Source organism: Aegilops tauschii, chromosome 5 (assembly GCF_002575655.3).
Source record: "Aegilops tauschii subsp. strangulata cultivar AL8/78 chromosome 5, Aet v6.0, whole genome shotgun sequence".
NCBI classification, from domain to species: domain Eukaryota; kingdom Viridiplantae; phylum Streptophyta; class Magnoliopsida; order Poales; family Poaceae; genus Aegilops; species Aegilops tauschii.
Genome location: NC_053039.3, coordinates 508585315 through 508596222, shown reverse-complemented (window position 1 = coordinate 508596222; position 10908 = coordinate 508585315).

Below are 10908 nucleotides of genomic sequence, written 5' to 3'. Positions count from 1 at the left end.
GAAAAGGAAAAAGAAAATAAGAAAAGGAAAAAAGAATAAGAAAAGGAAAAAGAAAAGGAAGAAGAAAAGGAAAAAGAAAATAAGAAAAAGGTAATAAGAAAAGGAAAAAGAAAATAAGAAATGGAAAAAGAAAATAAGAAAAGGAAAAACAGAATAAGAAAAGGAAAAAAGAAAATAAGAAAAGGAAAAAGAAAAGGAAGAAGAAAAGCCAAAACAAAATAAGAAAAGGAAAAAGAAAATAAGAAAAGGAAAAAGATGATTGGCCAGAATTTGTGAGGCAAAAGCAATCGGAGCATTTCAAGGAAATATCGAAAAAAATAAGGATAATGCGAGTAAGAAAAAGTTCCATCATATTATGGGGCCAGGAGGATACCGCCTTTCGGAGCCTAGGTGGCAGAAGATGGAGGAGGACCTGAGGGTGCGAGGAATCCCTCTAGGTACAGAGGGATGGGACCCAAGGGCCAAAAGCTGGTGGTACGGGCATGGGGGATCGCTAGACCCGGAGACAGGGGTGTGTGTTCACCGGCAGAAAAAGTTTGCTCCCACCCAAGCCCTTATTGACGCAATGACCCAAGCTCAAGAGGGCTTGATCAAGTTCAACAGAGAGAAAGACGCACTGACAACAGCCCTCGGGAATGATGAACACGGAGGACGTGTACGAGGCAAAGGCAAAGTTCCGTGGAAAGTAGGTTTTCGCAGGACAATGACCCGTACTGTTACAGAAGCCGTAAGAGAAAGACGGACCGGGATGCAGATCTTATGGCGAAGTTTGCATCGGAACTCCATGAGTTGAAGCAGACCATGCATGAACTAGTAAAAGAAAAATCGGCTGCAGGGCCGCATGAAGATCATGAAGCGGATCGCGGAAGCCAGCAGCGGAGAAGCAGCGTGGCTTCCACGGATGCCCCGCCTGGTGCTAGTGCACCGATGATCGAGATTCGTGCACCGGAGCCTCACTACCCCGTGGATGATGTAAAGGAGATGAAAGAATGTGATCTGCATTATCCCGTGGGGAACGTTTCCACGAAGGTAGCTAGCGGCAGTGCTTTACCCTGTACACCTGGAGCACTCCACCACAACAACCCCATTGCATATGGCTATGCTCGTGTCACGGTGGAAGACATAGTCCAAGGGTTTGAGGACCTGGAGATTGACAAAGCTACACCCGAAGGGGAGAGAAGACTTGGAGATGTCAAGCGCCAGATAATTCTATGGAAAAAGAAGTACATAGTGTTTCCAGGCGAGGCGCCAAGGCTAGCAAGTCCACCCCCCTCCGATGGTGGTGGTGGTGGTGGTGGTGGCGGTGGTGGCGGTGGTGGTGGTCGTGGTGGTTCACCTACACCTCCTTCACGCCATTCGACGCCGTCCCCCGATCCACAACCTCCGGCGGGTACGACGCCCCCCAATCCTCCTCCGGCGGGTACGACGCCCCCCAATCCACCTCCGGCGAAGAAGCAGAAGCAGGCGGACAGCAAGGAAACCCGCTCCTGGACTATTAACCCGGACCCTTATGTACCTAAGACCACAAGGGTACCGGAGCCATCACTGAAGCCTCTCCTCCCAAGGCCTTGGGAACTTAGTGAAGCTGAAACCAAATTGGCTGCGTCTGCTGATTATGAGAAATGGAAGGCGGATATGAAGGCGATAAAAGAGCCTGAGCCCAAGCAAGTATTCACTGAGAAGCAAAAGAAGTGGGCTAAGGATTTTTTGACGACACCGTCCCAAGCCGAGCTGAATATGCCTGACGACTATGGACATGAACTTCGTAGGCAAGCAAAAATATTGAAGGAGGAGAAAGAAGAAAGTAAAAAAAGCGGGAAACAAGTTGACCAGCTCGGGATGCAGAAGAAACAATCGATCCCCCCGCTCATAGTGAAAGCCGGTCCGGAAGAGGACCCCGAGATCATAGCAGCTGCGGCAGCACTTGGATTGACTGTAGCGAGTGCCATGAAACAAGCGTCCGAGATGGGTTTGACTCTTCGTGCCTTCTTAGGCCTTGAGGATGCGCCAGTATGTGAGATAGCATTACAATATGTGCGGAATGGGCCTCTCGTCGAGCCTGCGCGGGAAAAGAGTCTACCACCACAAATGCGAAATCTGCTACGTTGGTACAAGCAATTCATAACATGGGCCGACAAAGAATATGTTTATGCGGATGTTACAGAGGAGCATCACACCAAACGGTACTCTGTACAAGTTCATATGAGTGAATTGTTCCAGCTGTTCAATCTGCGCGACCTCGACAAATCTATGCTGAGTTGCTACGTTCTGTAAGTGATTTATTTCTACCTCATCTCGTTCTTCATTGCCTGCACTATATATATATATATATATATATATATATATATATATATATATATATATATATATTGTACTAACTATATTGTTGCGTACGCTATTATGCAGATTGAAGATTTGGGAATGCAAAATAAGAAACATCCATGATGTTGGGTTCATTGACCCACATATCGTTAATGGACATGTGTTACAAAATCACCCCGAAGACGTGGAGAAAGACTTGTACAAGTTTCTTAGAAAGCATCAACTCAAAAGTCATATTCTATTTCCTTACCATTTTGGGTGAGTGTTTCTCTCTTGTGCCCATTCTCTTTTGTTTACTCCATGCATGGTATGTCTAATCGATGAGTTATGCATGACTGTGCATGTAACGTGTCCGCAGGTTCCACTGGATTCTGCTAAATATTGAACTTCACACCTCCAGAGTTCTAATCATGGACTCTATGGATTCGGATCCAAAGCGTTGGGCCGACATGAGAAAAATGCTGCAAAAGTAATTATTTTCAATCATTTGAGCTCTATATCGATCGGTCTCTTTCGTTCATTTCCTAATATCAAGTAACTAATAACTCCCTTGTTCATTTAATTTTCTTTACCCTGTAGTGTTTGGAGACGGTTCTCAGAAGAAATTGTCGGTGAATTCAAACATGAGCTAGATTTCAGAAGGTTAGTTAATGTGGATAAGCAGCCACCGGGGACCAATCTATGTGGATACTATGTTTGTGAGAACATCCGGAGACACACCTCTGAGCGGAAGGCATCGGATAGCGTGCGGAACACGACGGATAACTTGCGGAGGAGGCTTAGTCCAGAAGCTCGCTTCCGACCAATTCAAGAAGAATTAGCAGGATTTTTCATGAGGGAAGTCATCAATCCTAAAGGAGAACACTATACCGAGGACGAAGAAATTTATATGCATACCCGAGATTGAAACTTGTTCGAAGTTGTATATGGTCATCCATCCTAATTGTGTATGGAAACTTGTTCGAAGTTGTATATGGTCACCCGAGATTGAATATATATTATATATTCCTCTTGAATTCTTCTTGTTTGAAATTTCATATGCATGTATATAGTAGCGTAGAATATGTGTACTGAAACTTCATCAAAATTAAAATAAAACACAAAATAAAATATAAAATAAATAAAACACTACAAATTAAAAAGAAACCAGGTTTAGGGGGGCTAAAACCCTAAACCTGCGGAGGAGGCCTTTAGTCCCGGTTAGCCACGAGAACCGGGACTAAAGGTCCTCCGCCCCGACGGACCCCTGGCGGCCACGTGGACGGGCCTTTAGTCCCGGTCAGCCACGAGAACCGGGACTAAAGCCTTTAGTCGCGGTTCGTAAGAGGCGCGACTAAAGGGGGGGGTCTTTAGTCGCGCATATTTAGTCCCGGTTGCACAGCCGGGACTAAAGGCTGTTGCGAACCGGGACTAAAGGGCTTTTTTCTACCAGTGGCACCAGCTTGCCTCCCTGACTTTTCCTTCTCCTTTCCTTGTTGGTGTTTGTATTGGCTCGGTGAACTTTGTATTTCAGTTAAACAATTAATGAACAGGGGGTGCTTGGTTGGAAAAAATTGTCAACAGATGTTCAACAAGATAATTCAGATAGCAAAGTGTACATTTTAAATTTAGATAGCAAAGTGTAATGCAGAGACATTTCAAATAAGATAGATTTTTTATTCGAGGAAAAAAACAAGTTTGAATTTGCAGAAAAGACAAGTCCATTGATTAATTTGTTCCACAGATAACTCCGTTGGGTACTGATAACAACTGAGTTAGGGATTCGCAAAAAATAAACAACTGAGCTAGGAACGGAGGCGTTTGGTTTGATTGGATATGACGGCTGGTATTGGACGCAGGGGGGCCATCCGCGGGACGGGAAAAGAGCGATCTGAATGGCTCGCGGGATGGTGGGCCCAGATCGCTGGCGTGGCGGAACCTGCTCGTGGGCTGGGCTGGGTGCCGCCGCATGAGCTGCTGGGCCGGTAGGGCGTGGTTCGCGTGGACTCTGTTTGTCTGTAGTAGCCGTGTGGTGGGAGGGCGTCGCGGAACCCTAGGTACGAAGTATAGAGCCTAGGGCTACATACGCATTTCCCCTTATATACAGAAAGTCATTTTCCCTTTCCCCTTTCCCATTTCCTCCAGCCGACAGCCGACGGCGCTAGTAGAGCTCGCGAGTGAGGACTGGCGGCAGTGGGTCGTAGCGAGATGGCGGATGTGCGTGGATCGGTCGGGACGACGACGGATGGACTCGACCTCGAGCTACGTCTAGGCCTGCCTTTCGCGCCGATTGGGTACGACATCAGCCTAGAAAGAAGATAAGAACAAGAGGCTCACCACGGTGGTGCCGGCGACGAGATCGGTGCGGGTGATCGACGGCGGTGAGGACGGGGACGGGACAGGATGGACCGCCAAACCTAGACAAATTTTGAGAAAAATGGAGTTTGGACAAGGAGTTTCGAGAGGAGAAAGCTTAAGTATGGCTCGGGCATTTCATCGAACACCTCATGTGCATAGGAGGTGAGTTAGAGCACCACAAACCTCTCCCACGGCCGGCCAAAATAATAGAGCAGTGGCTCTTCTCGCGGGCAGGGGCGGGGGTATATATTGGCCTCTTTTTTGTCCCGGTGTGTGGCTAAAACCGGGACTAAAGGACAACCTTTGGTCCCGGTTCCAGCCACCAACTAGGACTAAAGGTGATGGGCCAGGAGCGAGGCCCATTGGTCCCGGTTCGTGCCCGGAACCGGGACCAAAGGGGTCAGACGAACTGGGACCAATGGCCCCCGAGGCCCGGCGGGCGCCCTGGCCTCACGAACCGGGACTGGTGCACCCTTTGGTCGCGGTTCGTGAGTGAACCGGGATTAATGCCCATACCCAGGGCTCAACCAAAGCCCTGTTTTCTACTAGTATACATTTTCTAAAAGTTGAGCGGAGACATCCATTGGGTGAGCATTCGTTGGATTGGATATGGGGGGCTAGGATTCAAGGTAGGGGGTGATCCGCGGGATGGGAGAGGAGCGATGTGACTGGCTCATGGGGGTGTGAGGCCGGATCACTGGCATGGCAGAAGCTGCTCCATCCATAGTGGGTGTCGCTGCATGGGCCGTGGGCCGATCGAGGGGCACCCGATCCGCGTTGGCTCGCTTCGTCTGCATGTAGCTGTGTGGTGGGTGGGAGCCTCACGAAAATGTAAGATACATCGTATACAGACCTCGGGAAGGGCTACCCACCGCACATCTCAACCGTCCGTGCTTGCCGTGCCGTATGTATATACAGACTGTATTCCCGTTCCCCTCTCGAAAGCATCTCCCCCAAGTCATTTTCCACTTGAGTAGCCGATGGCGCTGAGCTTCCTTAGAGTAATGGCGGTAGGGTATGTAGGGTAGTTTTGTGTCGAGGATGGATAACGGGCATGGACCCGCGGGGACACCTTCTGGGAGACTTGACTTTGAGCTGCACTTCGGCATGCTGTCCAAGCCGATAGCCCTCGACTTCGTCCTGGACTTTGACCTCGCAGTCTTTGCCGACCCGCTCCCGATGGAGGCCGTCGTGTGGTTTTCGCCGGCCCAATCCCAGTGGAGAACGTCGCGGACTAGGATGTGGAGGAGGGTGAAGAGAACGATCTCACCATCGTCGTGTACGAGCGCATGGTGGGCGGGCACGACGTGGTGACCGGGGTGGGGGATCTCGGGGTTTTGGCATCCGCCGTGGTGACTGGGCTGCAGAGCGATCTCGCCAGAGCTAACTAGCATCAAACGCCATGATGATTGGTTTATTCAGCTAATGTGTAATGTGAACAAACAGGTCCGGGTCTGTGTGCTTATGCTTCTCTGGAGCGTATGGCATGTACGGAACGAACTGGTGCATGCAAAGCTAGCCCCTCCAATTGACGTCCCAACCAGGTTCCTGGCTAGTTACCTGGACTCGCTTGCTTGTCTTAAGCTTGACCTTAATGCAGACTTTGTCAATGGTAAGATTGCTGGTTAACCACAATTTCCCAATGATGCATGCCACTGTTGGATCAGAGGGAGGAAACACACGGGATCACGGTGGCGGCGAGAGACGCACACAGCGGAACGACACAAGGAAGAAGATGATTTTTGTGCCGCGTGACTTCCTCGGCTTTTCTCTCTTTCCTTTTATTCCAATACTGAGATTAAGATTCTATAGTTACGCCACAACCCATGTGAATCGTGCCATCCCACGACTCGGCTTATGGCCTAACAACACACGCACACGACCCGGCCAAACGTGATCTCTCACGTTAGCCCATAACTAACCCATGCAGCACGTTGGATGTGCCATGCCAACTACATGCAAACCTAACACGAAACTAGACAAACTAAACCTCAACGTGAACGGGCACGTTTCAGGCTACAAGATGCAAACACATGCTGACATGCACGTAATCAAACTAGCCTAGCTAACCAATGCATGGAGCTGAAAACAAATGCAAGATCTCACAGACTCTAAAACAAGATTAGCACCAACAATCACCTCCCTAATCTTGTTACACAATTTATTTCTGCATACCGAGCACCTTCATGTTGGCTTGATGTCAGCGCTGTCTTGAACAGGACCTCTGCTTTCTACTGCTGTCATGGAGTTGGATCAAATACAACTGCCGTCTTCTTCAAATTCAGCACATAGAGCCGATTCTTGGTTTTCCGGGCTCTGGCTAGCAGCTTCCCTGAGTGATCAAACACACTCAGAAACCCACGGCGTAGAACTGATTTGCACCCTTCCTCGTCGAGCTGACCAAGACTTAGTATACTGCTTGTGAGTTTAGAAACAAAATACACATCATTAAGGAGTATGTGCTGCCCGCTTACTGTCTGGAGCAACACTGTACCTTTGCCAAGAATCTTCACCACAGAATCATCACCAAACTTCACACTTCCTTTTATGGACTCATCCAGCATAACAAAACTACCTCTGCAGCCGGTAATGTGGTTACTTGCACCACTATCCAAGTACCAAGTGCTCTTCTTACTATCCACATCACCAGAGGCTAGTTTTGGCTTCACTTTCTCTTCACGTAGGAAGATCCTCTCTCGATCTGCTACAGGATGCACCTCCACTTTGCATAACTTAGATATGGATGGTACTAGCTCTTGGGTGTTACCTCGTTTTTCAGAAGAATGAACACTCCCTTGCTCCAGAGATGTACACATCAAGCCGGCACAAGTCACTGTTGTTGCAGCCGGCGCCGTTGCAGACCGCGCCATTGTCACCGGCGCCGTTGCCACCGCTGGCGTCTTACCCTCTTGCACAGCCATTGGCAGCACCTTCTTCATCTCATCATTGTTTTTCATGGCCTGCTGCATCTCCTTCTCGTAAGCATGCATACACTCCAGGAAGAGCATGTACTCTTCATCACCACTTGTGGCCATATCATCCTTCGCCTCTGCCTTGCACAAATGGGACACAGCGTGCAACTTTGCTTCGGCTGCAGCCAGCTCCCCACGCAGCCTCTCTGCCTCGGCCTTGGCAGCTTCCAACTCCTCCATGGATGCACCAAAAAGAGTGATCTCAGCCTGCTTCTCTTTGGGCTCGACCTTGGCGTGCTCCACCATTGGCCCGTGCTCACATGCCATAGCCATCAGTAGTGCTGGTTCGTCGTCGCCGGCGTCGGCGAGCAGCGCCTTTTCTTTCTTCGGCTCCTCGCACTCAGAGGCGAAATGGCCCTTCTCGCTACACTGGAAGCAGGTGATCCTCGACTTGTCAAACTTGCCACGCCGTTCCTTCTTCTTGCCGTCCTGGCCGCGGCCACCGCCACGCCCGTCCTGGTCGTCATTCTTGTTGCCGCTGCTGGAGCCCACACCCTTCTTCTTCTCTTTAAGGATCAACTCCTCTAGCTGGGCACGTGAAACAAGCATCAACTTCTCGCCTTCATCGCCACCACTCTAACGACGACCGCGCTAGTTCTGCTCGAACGCGGTGAGGCGCCCAATCGCTTCTTGCACCGTCATCACGGAGACATCACCCCACTGCTCAATGGTGTTGACGATGCGTGAAACGGTCTGGAACAGCGCTGAAGAGGCGCTCCACCACGGCCTCATCTTCAAGTGTGACGCCGAGAGAGCGGATCTCGCTCACCAACGGGATGAGCTTCTTGGCGAACTCTGGGATCGTCTCCCCGTCTGCCATGTCGAGGCGATCAAACTGCCTCTTCAGTTGTCGTGCATCCGCCTTCTTCACGCGATCCTCGCCGAGGCGCGCACAACGGATCATCTTCCAGGCCTCACGCGCGGTGTCGCACTCCGCAACCTGCAGCATCACGTGATCCGGAACGGATTGAGAGAGCGCGGCGAACGTCCCTTCGTCCGCAGCCTGATCATACTCACCAGAGCCTTCAATCGCGGACCAAACACGCAACGGCTTCATCAGGACCTTCATCTTCGCGGCCCACAGCGAGTAGTTGGTGTCCGTCAGCATCGGATACTGGACGGGCACACTCATGGCCCTCGACGGGGTAGCGAGCACGACAGCGCCGCCGTCCGCTGCAGCAGCCTTCCTGACCGACGGGGGCGTGTACTTTCCGCCGCCGCTGCTGCTCTTCCCGTCGCTACTCTTCGGAGATGTATCCCCATCACCATCGCAGAAACTCCTCCCATCAGCGTCGCCAAACGCCCAAGATCCTAAGCCTAAAGCTCTGTATACCAATTGTTGGATCAGAGGAAGGAAATACACGGGATCACGGTGGCGGCGAGAGACGCACACAGCGGAACGACACAAGGAAGAAGATGATTTTTGTGCCGGGTGACTTCCTCGGCTTTTCTCTCTTTCCTTTTATTCCAATACTGAGATTAAGATCCTATAGTTACGCCACAACCCATGTGAATCGTGCCATCCCACGACTCGGCTTATGGCCTAACAACACACGCACACGACCCGGCCAAACGTGATCTCTCACGTTAGCCCATAACTAACTCATGCAGCACGTTGGATGTGCCATGCCAACTACATGCAAACCTAACACGAAACTAGACAAACTAAACCTCAACGTGAACGGGCACGTTTCAGGCTACAAGATGCAAACACATGCTGACATGCACGTAATCAAACTAGCCTAGCTAACCAATGCATGGAGCTGAAAACAAATGCAAGATCTCACAGACTCTAAAACAAGATTAGCACCAACAGCCACATGTAATAATAATGCAATTTCAAGCACCCCTTGGCTACCTCCTTGTCAAGGCGAGTTAAGCTAAACACGGATGGCTCCATCCTGTGTGGAAAGGCGGCAGTTGGCATGGTGCTCCGGGACCATCTAGGAAGCATAATATTTAGTGCTTGCATATATCTTGGCGACTGTGATGATGTGTTGGAATCTAAATTTCTTGCTATTCGAGAAGGGTTTAGCTTGGCATTGCAATGGAGTACTCTACCCATTGAGGTTGAGTCTGACTGCTTGGAGGCGGTTTCCATGGTGTTGAAAGGTGGAAGCAATTTATCTAAATACTCTTTCTTGATCAGAGAGATAAAACATAGTATGGGGGAACATGACTCTTCTACTCCCTCCATTCCACAATATAGTGTGCCCGCGCTTCCTGAAATCCAAGTTTGACCGTAATTTAATCAAGGAGACCGACTGCAGCTAGAGCAAAAATTATATCACTGAATTCATATAAAAAATAAGAATTCGGTGATATAATTTTTGCTCCCGCCACAGTCGGTCTCATTGGTTAAATTTACAGTCAAATTTGGATTTCGGGAAGCACAGACGCACTACATTGTGAAATGGAGGGAGTATTACTTATATCCGTCGTATTGGCAATGGTGCTAGTCATGCTATGGCAAACTTTTGTAGAGCCCAGGGTCGTAACATGGTTCGGCTTGGTTCGAGCCCAAATGAGGTCTTAGATATTTTCTTACGACATTGTAATCCCTAATTCTGAGTAATAAATAGTTATTCCGCAAAAAAAGTGTCATGTACATTTAAAAAAATTCAAAAACATTTTCTAAATGTCACATGCATTTTTTTAATGGTACTAAAATTTTCTAAATGTTGAGCGGACACATCTGTTGGGTTTTCTTTCGTTTGATTGGATATGAGGGCTCCATGGGATGGGAGAGGAGCGACATGACTCGCTCACGGGTATCATGCTCACTCAGTTCGTTTGAAGGTAACCTAGCCGTGTGCGCGCCACCTGTCACGATGCTCACCAGCTACTTTGACCTCGAGTAGTTTCGTTCGTGTTGATTGAGGAGGAGGATGGCCGAGGGGTGTCGTGGATCCGCGGGGATGGTCGCCGAGGGGCTTGACCTCGAGCTGCACCTCGGCCTGCCGTCCGCGCGGATTCCGTTCGACCTCGACCTCAACGTCGACCTCTCCCTCTTCACCGGCCCAAGAGAAGGTTTGTTTTGGTTCGACGGTTAGAGTTGGCCCAAGAGAATTAATCCTGTCAAAACGAACGTCCGTTTGGGGTCGACGGTTGGAGTTGGCTCAAGAGAAGGGACTGAAATTTGAGAGAATGGAGGGAGTACTACATTGTGGAATGGAGGGTGTATTACTCATATCCGTCGTATTGGCAATGGAATGGAGGGAGTATTAACATTGTAGAATGGAGGGAGTATTGCTCATATCCCTCATATTGGCAATGG